The following is a 16,036-nucleotide window of genomic DNA, read 5'->3' as shown; positions in this document are numbered from 1 at the left end:
CCTTATTTGGAACCAATATAATTACGTTCTTTGGAGAGAACAGCAAGCCTGAGATTACTGAAAGGAGATAGATTCTGAATATATAAACTTGACAACAATGATGCTACAGTGTTTTAACAAGAAGAAAATAGGATATAAAGAGCTTTTTGTAACCTTTCATCATTTTGTAACTGAAGTAGTTTGTGTGCACTGTAGCGTCCTTCTCACTGTTACATATGTCAGTTACATTTGTCTTAGATTTCAGCTCATAGAAATATGCTGCACTCACGTATTACTTTAAAAATGTTTCTAGCAGACTGAAGTAGTTTGGAAAATTTTCATTTCCTAATGAAATTTTAAGAACTGTTTTCTAGTCTTGTAAATTCTGTTGTTGAGATTTTATTAAATGGGCAAATTTGAAGAATCAGCCGATGTAAGTCCTCACCTTTAATCTCATCACTACTATGCAATGAAGAAAAAAACGTGGCACATAACTGCATATGTATGCAATGATGAGAGTTCTGTGAGCTAATGAAAGCAGTCATGCACACACAGTATAGACAAAGTTTAGTGCTTTGGACTCCAGAAATAGAACTGAGGTTTTCAAAGGTACCCTAGGAAGTTAAATACTCAGATGGTGCAAGTACCTAGAAGACAAGGCAATGTAACATCATGAAACAATCGGGTTTCAAAAAAGCCTGGCATTTAAAACAGCATTTATGTCACTGGGAGGCCTCAGAGAAGAGTTACCTTTTTGAAATTTTAGCAAATACACAGGATGTCCAAATACATAGAACACACAAAAGAATACAGGCAGGCTACACAGACAGGTACAGGTCTAGCTAAGTGCTAAAGTAAGTCAACTAAGCAGATTTTCTATTGCTAGTTAGAAATATAACCAAAATGTGTTTTAGCTGGTAGCCCCATATGCGTAACAGTGCGAAGCAGAAGTTAACTACTACTGGGGTTCAGTACATTGTCATTGAGGGGAACGATCAAAGGAAAGTATGAACAAAGGAGCACTTATTAAGCAACCAGTGTGATCCAAATTTCCAGGCTGCAGTGTCCAGGCAGCCTGTGCATACCACATGGAGCATAGGCAGCAATCATTAGGCTTGTGCCCTGCTCACAAAGCACTGACAGCTGTCTTTCCTTCCTCCCATTTCCAGAGGCAGCCCAACAACACCTTATGAATGAGAATCAAAAGCCCTTCTCACTGTGCAGAAATCAAACCAGAAAACACAAACAAAAAACTCAAGTGACACGCTGAACAACAGAAACAAAATAGAGTCCGTGAGTCATTTGTGGGTACAATCAATTACCAACACAGCACAAGATTTTTCATCAGGTCAGAACTGTCAAAACATACTGAATCTGTCAGCGCAGGCTAAGTGAAGCTACAGAGACATGATAAAGGATTATCTAGTAGAAGAATATGTTTTTTTGTTTGTTTTTTGATGTTTTGAAGACCGATAAGGAATTGCTATGGTAAAAATACCACTTACAGACACCCCTTCTAATTGTGAAACCAGAATGTTTAGTGCCATTTCTTTAAAGGTGTGCTTAGGATGAATTCTAGCTTGTCTCCAGGATTAGATCTCTACACATCAGGGCGGAATCAACCATGACTGAGAAGCAACTAAGATCAGCACAAAATATGTCTGATGAAATAGGGAGCAAACATAAAAATTCAGACACACAGACTAGGGGAAGAGAGGACTGTATGGGGCACAGCTAGCAGTATGGCAGTAGCACTTCTCTACTGCTTGAAAAAAAACAGGAGTGGGGAGTTGGTGGCCCCAAGCATTTACTTAAAGATAGTTTATATCTTCAACTGAATAATTTGTCCAGGATAACTTTTAACCCCTCCCTACAGAGGGTGAAGATTATATGAACCTGGAATATTTTGCCCAAACTCGTCCAGAAGGGTAGGCTTAAATTTTGGCTAGAACAGTTTTTTGCCTTAGCAAGGTTGAAGGTAAAAAATCATTGGCACACAGACAGACCTACAATAGTCTTCCACAGATGTATGAGGGTAAAACAAGCAGGAAAGGGAATCCCAGCATAGAACAGGCTTTGAGAAGTAAATGCGCTGGTAGAAACACAGGTACTGAAAGAAATACGGCTTAGTCACAGGAAGCCTTGCACACTGGCAAGGATGGCTAGATCTGTCAGGCTGATCCTGGAACAAGTCCAAACTGCAGGTATTCACAAAAGCTGAATCCTCACTGAGGCTAACGCCGGAGTTAACAGCTTGAATTACTTTTTCTCACATAGGAAAAAAAAAACATTACCAATTCAATAATCTCACACTTTGGAGAACAAAAACTGCAAAAAAGTAAACACTTCCCACTCCTCCTTCTCTATTTAGAGAGGTAAAGACAGTTGAATTTGGTACACCTCTCTTCCCAGTGTTAAGCGTCAGCTCTTGCATCTTATTGATGTGGGCTGTTCGATGCATAAACATGCCATCGCAGAGATGAATAAAGCACTATCTGGGTACCTAAAGACTGTGCCAAGAGAAATTGCTCCACAAAGGTGCAAAGAAGAAGTAAGCAATGAGGAGGGAGCAGATCCCCAATTCCAATTCTGCTTGGCTGAGTAACTATCACTATAGAAACTTGCTTAAGTGGCAGAGAACCAGCCATGAGACTTTCTCAGAGAACACAAGTCCATTTAATCTGGATTACTGTTGTACCTGAGGAGGTATAAAAATACTAAATAATCTTCCAGACGCTGAATTCTGACAATATGTGGTTCAGCATTTTCTCTCAGAGAGAGGAGCAATTTGTCCTATTATTTTAATATAGTCAATTGTATAAAAGTTTTCTTTTGGACTACTCAGTGAGAGATCTATCACAGACTTGCAGGGACAGGCAAAAATATTACAGTATATTTTATAGGTTGCAAACGGGGAGACAGACCAAGCACAGAGGTTTAACCCTGGCATGCACTCACCAACATTTGAGAACACCAGTATGATTTTAGCTAAGGTATTGATGCAAAATTTTCAGATTCAAAGCTTGGCCAGTACATTGCTGCTCTGTAGGCTTCACGTACATCCTTCATGGATCCAGAACATTTTTATTAAGGCGTTTGATTTAAAGAAAAACAAAAACACAAAATCCACAAAGAAACAGAACTATAAACGAACAAATTGTCTACCAGATTTCCTCCTCCCCCCTCCCCAAAGTTACTGAATTGCTTTGCAGTAGCATTACTGCATAGAATTACCCAATTATCTTCTAAATTATAAAAGGCAAATCTTCACCACCAACTGTTCCTAGGACTGCCAGGATGTGCAGTGTTGCAAAACTGTAGCAAAAATGTAAACAAAAGAGCCCTACTGAACAGGGAGGCAGGCCGTCCACATATGCCAATCCCAGCGGCTTCAATCAAAGGAGAGATTGTTTCACAAATAAACTAAGCCAGTGCAACTAATAAACTCCTGCTCTAATTACTGGCTGCAGATGTATCAACTGAAGCAAATGAGATGCAGGCAGCCATTAATTATCTAATGAGGCCAGCAGTGTTTCTGATGAGGTGGGGCTGATTAAATATTAAACAGTAGCATATGGTGAGTGCCAAGAACAAAAGACTTGAGTCTGAGTCTCTCTCTAGATATAAATATACATACGTGAGTATATACACACACGTGTGTGTGTGTGTGTGTATATATATATCTATATATATAGCATTGCATAAAAGAAATTCCACTCTGCTAAAACTGAAGAGCAATCTCCCTCTGAAAAATGTAATTAGGACAGAAATGGAATCACAAAACTCAAAGGGAGTCTAGTGAAATCTGACTGTGAAATCTGACTTCTGAAGGTATAACTCAGATGAAAAGGTTTCACATTAAAGGGGTGCCAAAAACACTTAGGCATTGCAGCAGTCGTCTCTTTGTTTAACCCTTCCTGGTTATTCCAGTTGTTTCCTTCCCACCTCTCTCTTCCCCCTATCTTTCACTGGAAGAGCCCCACAGCTCAATCAAATGAACAATATCCAGCAAATCCCTCCTTGTAACACAGCTCACAATATTAAACCAAGACATAGTAAGTGTAAAAAAGAGAATGCAATCACTGAAATGTTGTTAGGGCCAGCTAGACATGACACTTTAAAGAGAAAGAGAAGTGTAACCTTAGCCACGCAGATGTCAAGCCCACTGAAGCCAGCTAATCCCATCAGACTTAAATGGGACACCTACTGCCAGCACACCAGAGTGTTTCAGATGATCCGCATGTGAAATTTGTTTCCTTCTGTCAGCTGCTCTTCTTTTCAGTACAGACCTCTGGAGGATGCAGTGACTTCTTGCAACCCGAGAATCCCTTTCCCCAAAGGCCATGGGATGCAGGATGTGGCAATCCAAACCAGTGAAAGATTTTCCAGCTCTCTGTAAGAAGCAATAAGCTATTGCTTTACTGTACTTACACCCAGACAGTTTGGTCGCAGCAACATGTTCCAATATGACATGTTTCTGGGAGCTGTGTGTTGCAGACCTACTTCAGCTTATCGTGCAAATGTGATTTGTCCCTGACCGGAGCCATATCAAGCTATGCAATGCAGCCACAATAGCTAAGAATTTACCTCTGTGTTTTAAGCAAAACCTGCTGGAAACTCAGCCAGCACTCTAAGGGAACCAGAAGCTTCCAAGAAACTTAAGAAACCCTTTAAATCTGTCAAGACACTTTTGTAAATATCAGAAACATTTCAGACGCAAAATAGCAAAGGAAATAGTCTAGAATGACTGCACAGTCTCAAAATCTTGTGATGACTGATTTTTCAAACTCTTAATAAGCCAAACATTGTTTTATGTTTATTTCTAAGCACGCTCAGATGGCAGCTACTCTTCACATCTTACAACACAGTTACAGTAACAACAATGCAAGTGTCCTAGATCCATCCAATTTTTCAGCTGCCAGTTGTATCAGAGTTTTACAGAACAAGCCCATTTTAGGATCAGGCCTTCACATAGTAAAAGAAAGAATCAACAAGCTATTATTAATTACCTAAAGAGAGACAATTTTTGGAATACCTTTTGCTCTTACAAATGTTTTCCCTAAATATGAAAGAATGGTACTCCCCCATCAGCTTTTTTTTTTTTTTTATAATACTCTTCTTTATTATAATCTCCTTAATATCCATCTGCTACCCTTTAGGCAAAAGCTTCTTAAATTCAAATATAGGGCTATTTTTATCACAGAAGAATATGTAAAGCAATAGAAACATTTTAATGGATTTTTGTGCCTGTGGCCCTTTTTAGCTGAATTTCCATAATGAAATCCAGTTACAGACATTGGTGCTGCTACACTTGGCTGTTCATACAAATAAAGAATGAACATTTTTGTCTTGTAAGCCAGCCTAGTAAAAGAGACTGCAATGTATACCTATAAAAAGCACAGGTCTTTTCCTCCGTTGTTGCTTTAGTATAACTGTATATAACGGAGTTTTTACTCCAGTAGGACATAACAATCAAGACAAAGCCTCAGCTCTTATTTAAAAAGAATAAGTAAGAAATATAAAGGTATTTTTATTAGTAGTAACTAATAAAACATGCATACTATCTTTCTGTGCAGTGTTCAAGAGCATCAAAACAGTTCCATAAAAACAGCTACATTCAGCAGCAGTCACAGTGAATGACCACATAAACTGAGTATTCACTTTAAATGTTTGGAAAAAAATATTTTTCTAGTAATACTTGTAGGATATCAATTCTTCTCTGTGCAAATGTATTATATTTATATATTGTAAATGGAGCTGAGCACAAAACAGTTACTGTATCGTATCACTTCTAAAAACTAAAATGTTTCCCCACTTCTCACTGGGAAGAAAGGAAGTCTTTTAATGAGGGAAAACTGAAGAATGAGAAAAAAACATCCATCGCCGAACTGTGAGCAGCCTGTCAAGGCATTTAGGTCAGTGATTGCCAGGCTAGGCCTTTCTCCCCATCTCAGTAGGAGCTCTTAGCTAGGGGACTAACAGCTGCTAGCAGCTACCAAACAAGGTTTCTTCCTCAGAGGACTAGAAAATCCCCTTCTGAAAAAACTCATTCCCAATCCTGGGCTCATTTCACTAACTCAGCTTTCCTGGAACAAAATTGTCTAATCAAAACAGCTCCTAATCAACTTTAATGTAAATTGTTTATACCAGCAATTGCATTTGTAAAATAGACCAGAAATCTCTGTCAACTCTGGTGAAATAAATTCAGGATTAACACTTTTACGGGACACAGACCTGCAGAAAAACAAACACTATGTTCTACCCCTCAGCAGTGAAAACGAGCAATCTGGTGTCCATACGTCCTCAGAGGAATAGGTGCCAAACCATTTTGACCCATCTGTGCTCAATCAGCCTTCTATACAAGTCAACACATTGGCACAGTCCATTTCTGATGAAGCAAGGTAAGCAGTGTTTAGGCAGCAAACCTTTAGTAGTCACAAAAATACCATTTTATGGTTGTGTTTATATTAGAACATCACTTGGCAAATGGATCATTGACAGTCTTAAGTCTGATCATAACACAACTTACATCAGTTTGACTGAATTCTGCAGATATCCCAAATGCTCAGACATTATTATTATTTTTTAATCAGGCTCAAAGCATCTCCAAATGGGCAGTTAAACACTGAAATGCTACAGAGAGATAACAAATCATAGCATTCTCAAGAGTACCTGATAGATTTAGAAATCTTGCTCACCTCTAAAACCAGGATCTCAGCATTTCTAAAATGTTTATCTTAGCAATTACTTACACAAATCTCATTTCTTTTCCAGGGGTCTTCACCATTAATTGTCTCAGAGTCTATAAAAGGTGTGGTGAGCTGCTGCGTTTTTCAATAAATGCTCTTTCACAGAAAGGATGCAATTCTGAAAAACTTGTTACTGTGAAGTGCATAGAAAATTACCATTTAACACCCTCAGTACTTTTGCTTTCAACAATAGCATCACCTTAGGTGATAAATTCAGAGAAAATTTTTGATTTTGATATTTAATTCTGAAGATTTAAATATGCTAATCTCACTGTCTCCTTTATGGTAACTGTTAACAAGTACACAGTTCTCTTTCCTTCGTGCTGGTATCTTACATCTCTGTGGAAATTAAATGTAACATACTTCCTCTGACTTACTGGTAGATATCTAGAGGGTTTCTACATATGGAATTTTATTCTACAGTGTCCTCATTTATGCAAAAGTTGGTTTTCTAGTCAAGAACCTTGCTTTCTAGTTGCAATGAATATTCAACCATATAAAAATGAGAGCATAATAGAAAATAACTGGAAACTTTCAGCAATAAACACTGATCAGCATCTGATGGCTGCAATAATGTGAGACCTTGGGGGCAGCAGCAGCTCTGCTGGGTGCAAAATGATGTTCTGAGTTCAGAGTAATGCAGTGTCACACTTAAAACTTTCTTGTGGGCTAAAAAGGAATACATATCACATAGGCATTAAACAAGAAGTTATTGTTTACCTGGCTGAAGCCTCACGGAATCGAAACCAGGCCCAGCCTTGGCTGCACAAAGGACTGGTTCTGGTGCTGCCCATGACTGCTGCAGCTCCTGCCCTCTTCAGGGCCCTCCCAGAGCTTTGGTCAGCCCAGGGCTGGAGCTGTCACCCCATGTGAGTATTAAAGCCAGTCATGGGCCAGGCAGATCTGACACTCTCAGGCCAAGACAGGCCCAACTGCACAACAGTCAAGTCAACCTTGCAACTGCTGGGAGATAACATTTATCTGTTCTTTCATTCAGTTGGCATTGGCTGTCATGCATGACACCTGTGGTCACCACTGCAGATCAAGCAGTAAACATCTTCCTTGCAAACCCTGAATAAAAGCACAGATGGAAGCACGTGGTCTCAGGTTTGGAAGTACCAGGATAAAGCGTTAACAGGATGAGGTCAAAGTCTTCTGCTGGCACAGAACTTGCTCTGATAACTCTAATGAAGGAAGAGCCAAGCTTCCTGTCCTCTTCTTTTTTTGTTGTCCTTTTGTACCTTCTAAGTCTTCTCTGTACTCCTTTGTGGTAGAAGAAACACAATGTATTTTCAGAGGGACTCAGCTCCTGCAGGATCCTAAATTGGCTCATTTAATCTACATGGGTACTTGAATCCTCACTTAAGACATTCGTTAATTAAGCCACATTAAACCACACAGGCAAAAAAGAGGCTATGTTCGGATAAATTTAAGGGTTTGATTTTCTGATTTAAAACCACAAAGCAAAGACATGCAGGGAGCCCAGGCTGGTGCTCCCTCATTAGCTCAGCATATTATGACATTTATAGTTCTCACTCAGGACTAGGAAGCCAAGGAAAACAGGGTTTTACAGTGGTGGAACAAAACCAGATAATGCCACAGAAAAATAAAACTTGTGTCCAAATGATGAGCCTGCAAAATGAGGCTTTGCCCTGTAGGCACTCAGAAATCTCTCTCATGCTTATGCAAACGTGTTTGTGTTCACAAGGAGAATTTTTGTGCTCCCATTTGAAAGCCTCTATTCTATAGATGTCCCAGTAATTCTGTCAATAAGCAGAACTCACTGCCAAGTGAGGTAAATAACTGCATCCAAAGAGACGGTAAGCAACGAGGGCAAGATTTTCATGAAAAAATCATGTGCTGAAATAAGATGATTTGAAAACATTAAACTTCATAAGTACTAGGTAAGAAAGAAAGGCTATATACAGATAAGCAACAAAACAAGAAAGAATGGCAAAACCAAGAAATACATACTTGGCATGGATCCATACCTACCTTCGTCCCATGCCGAATATGGGAGAGGGACTTCCTTCAGTTTCCTCATCTCCCCAAAACTGTATCCTGGCTTCAGGCATACTTCTGTCAGGGCATTCTTACTTCTATAGAAGTTTGAAGTTTAGGAAGAGTGACAGGAGGCCAAAACTGAAGTTTTTATCTTTTTTTGTTGTTGTTGCTCTTATATGTTGCCAAAATCATTAACACATTATTTCACAATTATTTACACAAAAACCTTAATTTTGTGTAGGCATTGCTTCTCCTCCTTAGTTTCTGAGTTTTTCCTTAGTTTCTCCTATCTTAGTTTCTGAGACCACCAGAAATATTGTTACTGTTGTTTTATATAAATCTGCCAACATGGAAAAAATGGATAAACTCAGAAATAAACATCTCAGGTGAAGAAAAATGAAAGTGCCTTGCATATTTCAGACTGGTCATTTAAAAGACAAACTTCCTTCATCCTTTCTACTACTGACTTCTACAAAGCTGCAGGAAAATAAACAAATAAATACAAAACAGGGAAAATTCTCCTTGCTTACAAATTCATTATAACTGCCTTTTGCCATGCCTGTAGTTTAGAATTAATCTAACTCTTTTTTTTGTTAAGCATACAAAGAAAGAACATGACCATTCCGTTTGTTATCTCAAGGTATTAGGGTCACAATAGATTTACTGAGATTCTTCTAAGGAATTTAGGAGTATGTTTTCTTCTGAAAACAAATCACATACATTCCTAAATGTGGTAAATAACATTTGAGACTCAGCATAAAGAAATACAATAACATAACAACACTACAATAACCCAAATGTACATTGTGCTTTTCCTATGGGTACACGTAACGCTTTGAAAACCTTTAGCCTGTGCTTTCCTCTCATTTACATGGAAAATGAAAGAGAAAAAAAGTGAGAGTTTTCTTAGTATGACAGACTACTGAAACACAGATGCAAAAGAACTCAGTCTCCTACTGTTTCTTCTGCATATCTTAAGAAATGTATTTGATAATACTTGCACTCTTTGAAAATAGGGATGAGAATGCTGAGTAGAAATGTCTTTGAAACAATGTTGCTTTAATTTTTGAAGTCGTTCAACAGCTTTAGGAGAACTTCTGACATTTGGGTGGAATCTTTCCTTAGCCAATAGTGCTGAAGATTAACTTGCCTTGAGATCATTTAAATAATATTTCATGAAATCATTAACTGTTTACATTTATAACCAAATTCTACTTTTTTTCTTCAGTAACAAAGTAACCAAATTTCCTAAGTAAAAACAAATGTAGTAAAATGATAATGCGCTGTCTTAAATTCCCCAGACCAGGAGCTTGATTGGCTCTGAGCGAGAAATCAGAAGGAAATTAGAACAGATTTTTGTTTCTGCTTGTTTTTGTTTAACGTTAAATTCCATAACACTCAGCAAAGTGCTTTAGCATATTGCAGTAGGCAAGATAATAGATAAAGGAAAATTATTTTACATCTATCTTTGAAGCTGTATTTTTTTATCTTGCTTTTCCCTCTACATATTTATAAAAGAAAAGAAAGGAAGCCTTCTGGGGACTTACACATTCCCTTTATGGCTTAGTAGCTAGGTTTCCAAGGCAGCTTTCAAAAAGGTATTAAAATAGTCTATTACCAACTTCTGCCTGTGAAGAAGTAAATGGAATGAAAACACATTTTTGATATCTACTGTGAACCTATGCACTCTGCTTCTCCAATAACATCATCTTCCCTTGTTGGGACCTTTCTACTTCTAGTGTTCCACACCAGGATTTTGATATATTCATACACATACTCACAGACACATATATACTTATTTATACATACAGTCTTATAAACTATGAATTTGTTGAGAGGGTTTCATTTTCAGAAACACGTGGCCTTGTATTAAGTCATCATTTAATAACAAAAAAAAAGATACAAAACAGCAAACTGAGCAGAAATCCAACCCAGATTTTCTGAGCTTTAGTCCTATGCCCTGCCCACCAGGCTACTCAGAAAGCACTCTGTCAAGCTTCAGGGGCAGAGTACACAGAGAAGCAAGAGAAGCCATGGTAGTGTATTCATTCTACTGGTATTTTGAGTTTTACAAGGAAAAAAAAAAAAAAAAAAAGGAAGAAACAATAGTTGAAGGCAATGTTAGTTGACATACATTATGTATATGTATTTTAAACGAATTTACGAAGTTGGAACTTTCAAAGGCAATTAATTACTCAATTCCCTCTGCAGCTGAGTAGGAGGTGGATACCTTACTCCCCAAAGCAACTTGGAAAACTCTAGTACTTACTTCCCTTTTTCTGTCCCGATAAACTACTGCACTGAAAGATGAACAAGTTAAATTGAGATTACAGATTGGATTATATTTCTTCAGAATGGAGAGGTCCAAAGTGGCTAAGAGAACTAATGTGTTTGTGTAAGTGATATACGATCAGACGTTTGCACAGCTCTCTGTAGAGAGAAGGCAGTGTTTATAAAAGCTAAGTATCATGATATGTAAATTAGCTGCCTCTGCAGACATTTTTTCTGGTGAGTCAGCAGCTACTCATTCTTTAAATGATACTCTTGTTCTCAGACTACTCCTTGATGCCTCCTGTACACTTTTTCCCCGTGGTAAATAATGCCTTTTGCAAGATCCAATTCAATTGACAGTCACAGATTGGATGTACTGTTGAGGAGTGATGGTAAGAACAGTGGAGCTGCAGAACACTCTGCCCTCTGAAGTTCTTCTTGAATCTATTTTCTGTTTTCCTTTACCTTTAGCATCAATTCCTGGTCTTTGAAAAGACAGATCTCCAAGATCTTTGGTAAAACCCTTTAACTAATACCAAAGATTCTGTAGAGCTTTTTTTTTTTTTTCTTTTTATTTTTCCCCTTAATTAAGATTTCATAGCAGTAAGACATTTAAAAGAAAAACCAGCTTCAGGCATGAGCAAAAAAACCTTTTACTGCTACAGACCTCAGGGAAAATGCAACAAAAGCCTTCTGAGAACAACAGAAAATCACCCTTTTCCCCATCGACTCAGTACCTTTCCTGAAATCTGGAAACTTGCTTTTTTCCAGGAAGCATAGCTAGGCTTCCTGAATTACTTTAAGCTTGTATAGAATAGTTCAAATAAGCAAGGCAAATGTACCAATATCTGGCATGTTTTCCACTGTTTCTTGGAATCTTGTTTAAAGAAAACAACAACAACAAACTACCACCAACAGAAAAACATCCTCAAACAGGAAAGCTAAAACAGAAGGAGCTCACTGTGAACTATACCCATCAAATACAGCCTCGTGTGCCCATGATTGCTCCGGATTCTCCTCTACTGTGTTCGCACCCTGGGCTGAAACAACTCTTTCAGTTACCATCCCACCATAGTCATATTCCACAGACCCGCCAGTATTTGTAGTATCACTCTTGGACAGTGTGCAGGCACACCATCTTCAAAGAGTGTTCCAAGCTCTCTATTGTTCAATGTATAACTTTTATTTAGCCTTCTGAAAGAACATTTTGCATGCTAGCATTAAATATACCTCAGAATAACAAAGAACAGCTAAACAATCACCGCTACTTAGTTCTGCAGTCAGTTCCACAGCCTCTAATTAGGAAAGCTAATAACAATTTTCATGGTACTGAATAATATAGTCTCATTGTTGCAGCATGCAGTATTTAGAAATTCCTATGTTCTTCCTGAAGCATGCAGCCTTCAGCAGCTCTCTCTCAAACTGTAGAGCTCTTTTTTTTGTTTCAGTATCTCTCACTTAGCAAACGATTTTTACAAGAGAGTTATTTACCTCTATGATCCCTCCTAAAGAAGTCATAACTACGATTTTATAACATTTCAATCAAGTGAATCATGTCACCTACTTCAGTAGGAGTCTCTATACCTTTTTATTAACTGGCCTTCTAAAACTAGGCTACAAGTTATGTAATAAATTTGTTTCTTTAAGTCTCATGGTGCATCACTAAATCTTTTTTATTACTACATCTTTATGTGAAACAAGCATTTAGTTGTGGTGGGTTTTCTCCTGTTCTGCTCACAAAAAAGTGAAATGACTTCTGACAGGTTCCTGGCAATACTAGGCAAAGTACTCCCAGGCAGGACAAGAGACATATAGAGAAAAAGAACTAAATACACCAGTTGGGTGAGGGGGATCTCTGGCCACACAGCACTCCCCTAGCAGGCAGTCAAGGCCCAAGAGGTGCTCGCCTCTCTGTGGTTGGCCCTCATATGAGCTGTAGGGGTCTCTACCCTGTGTCCAGACCTTCTGGTCACCTGGAAAGCACAGATGCAAACCATCTGCCTGTGCTCCCTGGGCCAGCCAGCAGGTGCTCAATCACCAGTTTCAGCAGTGACCTAACTGTTCCCCTTCATCCCCCTTCTGTTACTGTTTTGAGTGCTCTTTCTTTATGGAGAGGCCACACAAACTATACAGTTTATTTTTAAGCAAAAGATCACCAGCAGCTCTCATATTCAGTAGCCAGTATAAAACACCACAGGTATGTTCAAAATGTTTGTCTTGTCTTTCTACTAGCTGTCTCAAAATATTTAAAAACAGTATCTAGTTTTCTCTTCCAGCATCCAAATTTGTACCTTACAGGTACAGCATGGTGCAGAACAGCTCTAAGGACATTACATACCCAGCCTCTTTACAAGGTTGAGTGCAGACTCTAACCTTGTGTTGTGATGAAAAGAGACTGAACTTTCAATTAGGGAGTTCATCTGACCCTCTCTAGCATCCAGTTTCAAATAAAGATAAATATGGACCTTCCTTACACAAATCAACATGCCTGTGTGCTATACTTTCTTCTGGAACTGAACAACTGTGCACACTTACATTCTGTGCACTCCTCCAGCTTCTCTCTTTAACTCACTCTTTAGAAAGGAATTTTGTCATTTCTGTACTGAGATTCCAATACTGCAAAATTCAAACTCACTGAATTCAAACTCCCACTTTAAAAATCACTCCAAAACACTTTAGTTCAGGAGTTCATCAAGTGACTGACTGTGATTGTAAGCTTCAGTGCTCATCTCCTCCCCCTCGCTAACAGGAAGCTATTAGCCACTTCGAGATTTCAAACAGTGAAGCTGATCAAAGGCCCAATGGTCACAGCGACATAAACCTACTGAGACTTAAAAAGAATGAAAAATGTGGGCTCAGTGGCATTATAAAATATGCACATACGTGTTCCTCTGCCTTACAGGGAGCTGCACAGCTGAACAGGGGAAATATTATTTATTTACGTGTAAGCTTTACTTTAATCTCTGAGTGATCTGGGCAAGAAAAATTAAGCAGACATGCTGAGTAGTGAATAAATACAAAATGGATAATTAGCTGAACTTGCTTAATTATTGTAGAGGTTTTTTTTCTTCTTTATTTTTGCTTTCCTGTAGCAAGTTCCATATTCTTATAGGCTGTAAAGCATAACACAAAGTAATAATATAAAATGATATCACTCTTTTCTTATACTGCTGGAAAAGGTAGAAAGAGATAATTGGAGAATACCCAAACGATGCTAAATTTTACCGAAGTGCTACAAAACTATTGGATAAAACACCAAAACCACAGCTTCCAAAGGCTATGGACTAGACCTCCATTAGGTACACTCAAATATTGAAGGTATTAAGACAAATAAAAGCTAAACAAATAATGTCTCGTGTTGGGAGCACGCTGTCACTTCTGATTGAACATTATTCTGCTATTGAGCCATTTCTAGGAATCCCCTCACATGCAAATTTGCTGGCATGAGCCAGGACTAAGCTTGCACAGTTTTCTTTCTCTCAGTCTTCTCTACTACAGGATTTCCTGTAAATTATAGGACTCCTTTTGTCCTTGAAACAATAGAATAGTTCTGTTGGAAAAGACCCCAAAAAGATCATTAAGCTCAACTGTCTACTTATGGGCTAACCAAAAGTTAAAGCATAATACTAAGGACGTTATCTAAACGCCTTTTGAACGCTGACAGGCTTGGGGCACCAAGCACCTCAATTCAAATCCTGTTCTGGCATTTGACCACCCTCACAGTAAAGAAATTTCTACTAACATCCAGTCTGAAACATTCCCGGGCAGAGCTTTGTGCTGTTTCTATGCATTTTGTCCCCCTACTAGCTCAGACTGCCCAAAGCTCCAACCTGCCTGGCCTTTAACACCAGCTGGGATAGGGCATCCACAGTTTCTTCAGGCAGCCTGTTCCAACACTTCACCATCCTCTGAGTGAAGTGTTTCCTCAGAACACCAAGCCTAAACCACCTCTCTCTTAGTTTAAAACCATTCCCCCTTGTCCTGTTGTATAATCAATGAATATTAAGATGCTATAACTACAAAATAAGAGAGTTTGACAAAACAGATTACGATCACAAAAACAGAATAGACAGAAAGCTTACCCCTATCCTGGGCTCACTTACAAAACTCCAGCAGAGCAGATCTCCAGAAGAGATCCTTCCCCCCTGGTAGCCAGCTCTTAAATAGGTCTTTTTGCCTTCACCTGTGCTCCTCTGGCTAATTGCTCACGTCAGGTGATCAATCAGAGGTTCAGGCCCTGACTCAGCACTTCCCATACACCCGTCATTACCTGCCTGTATGAAAAGTCAGTCTTCTTCCTGTTTGTAGCTCTCTAAGTAACAGAAGGCTGCAATGAGGTCTCCGTGGAGCCTTCTCCAGGCTCAGCCCATCTTCATAGGAGAGGTGCCACAGTCCTTTAGGCCCTCAGAAACCCAGCCTACTGTCTGTTAGTCACACAGCACAGCTGCCCAGGGCCTGAGATGCACTGCATGCAGTTATCTTTTAGGAGTCTAAATTCGGAGATGAGTGCAGCTATCAAGAAAATAAGAGTGAAACTGATTGAACTATGTACTGATTAAATATATCATGAATAGCTTCAGAGATATGTGTAGATCCATGACCATTTTAAATAGATTTTATGAGGTAGGAACTACTTGCTCATCACTGAAGACCTCACATAGAAACACAGTCATTTGACCAGCCATTTTACTTAACAGGCACACACAAACGCTACCGTCACTTGCTGCTTTTGTTTTGCCCTTTCTCTTTTTGTCTTTTGATACACTAAAAAATGTAATTCTTTGAGTTGTACAAAGGGAGCAGCGTTAAGCTACAGACTACGCCACTTCTCAGACAGAAAAGGTAACTTTGGTAGAATAAACAGAAATAGACCAACCCAGATCACTGTAACAGAAGGAAATAATTAGACTTGGGAAGTCACACAAGTCTGTGCTGAGAACACCCACTCCACAGAGCGGCAGGCACAGGGCTGGCCCCACTGCACCAGGGCAGAGGTGACATGGCAGCACCCCTCTACAGTTCACCACCAAGCG

General features: G+C 38.9%; 1 long non-coding RNA gene across 1 annotated transcript; it reads right to left on the bottom strand.

The window, feature by feature from the left end:
* Window positions 1-4,816: 4,816 nt before the first annotated feature.
* Window positions 4,817-15,137, bottom strand: LOC125700685 (uncharacterized). The gene is made up of 3 exons (XR_007380017.1): window positions 15,086-15,137; window positions 8,724-8,827; window positions 4,817-7,991 (listed from the first exon to the last, which is right to left on the bottom strand). It is a non-coding gene; the product is annotated as an uncharacterized LOC125700685 (long non-coding RNA).
* Between the last annotated feature and the right edge of the window lie 899 nt (window positions 15,138-16,036).

This window comes from Lagopus muta, chromosome 15 (assembly GCF_023343835.1).
Source record: "Lagopus muta isolate bLagMut1 chromosome 15, bLagMut1 primary, whole genome shotgun sequence".
Classification (NCBI taxonomy): domain Eukaryota; kingdom Metazoa; phylum Chordata; class Aves; order Galliformes; family Phasianidae; genus Lagopus; species Lagopus muta.
This window is presented reverse-complemented; position numbering and strand designations above follow the sequence as displayed.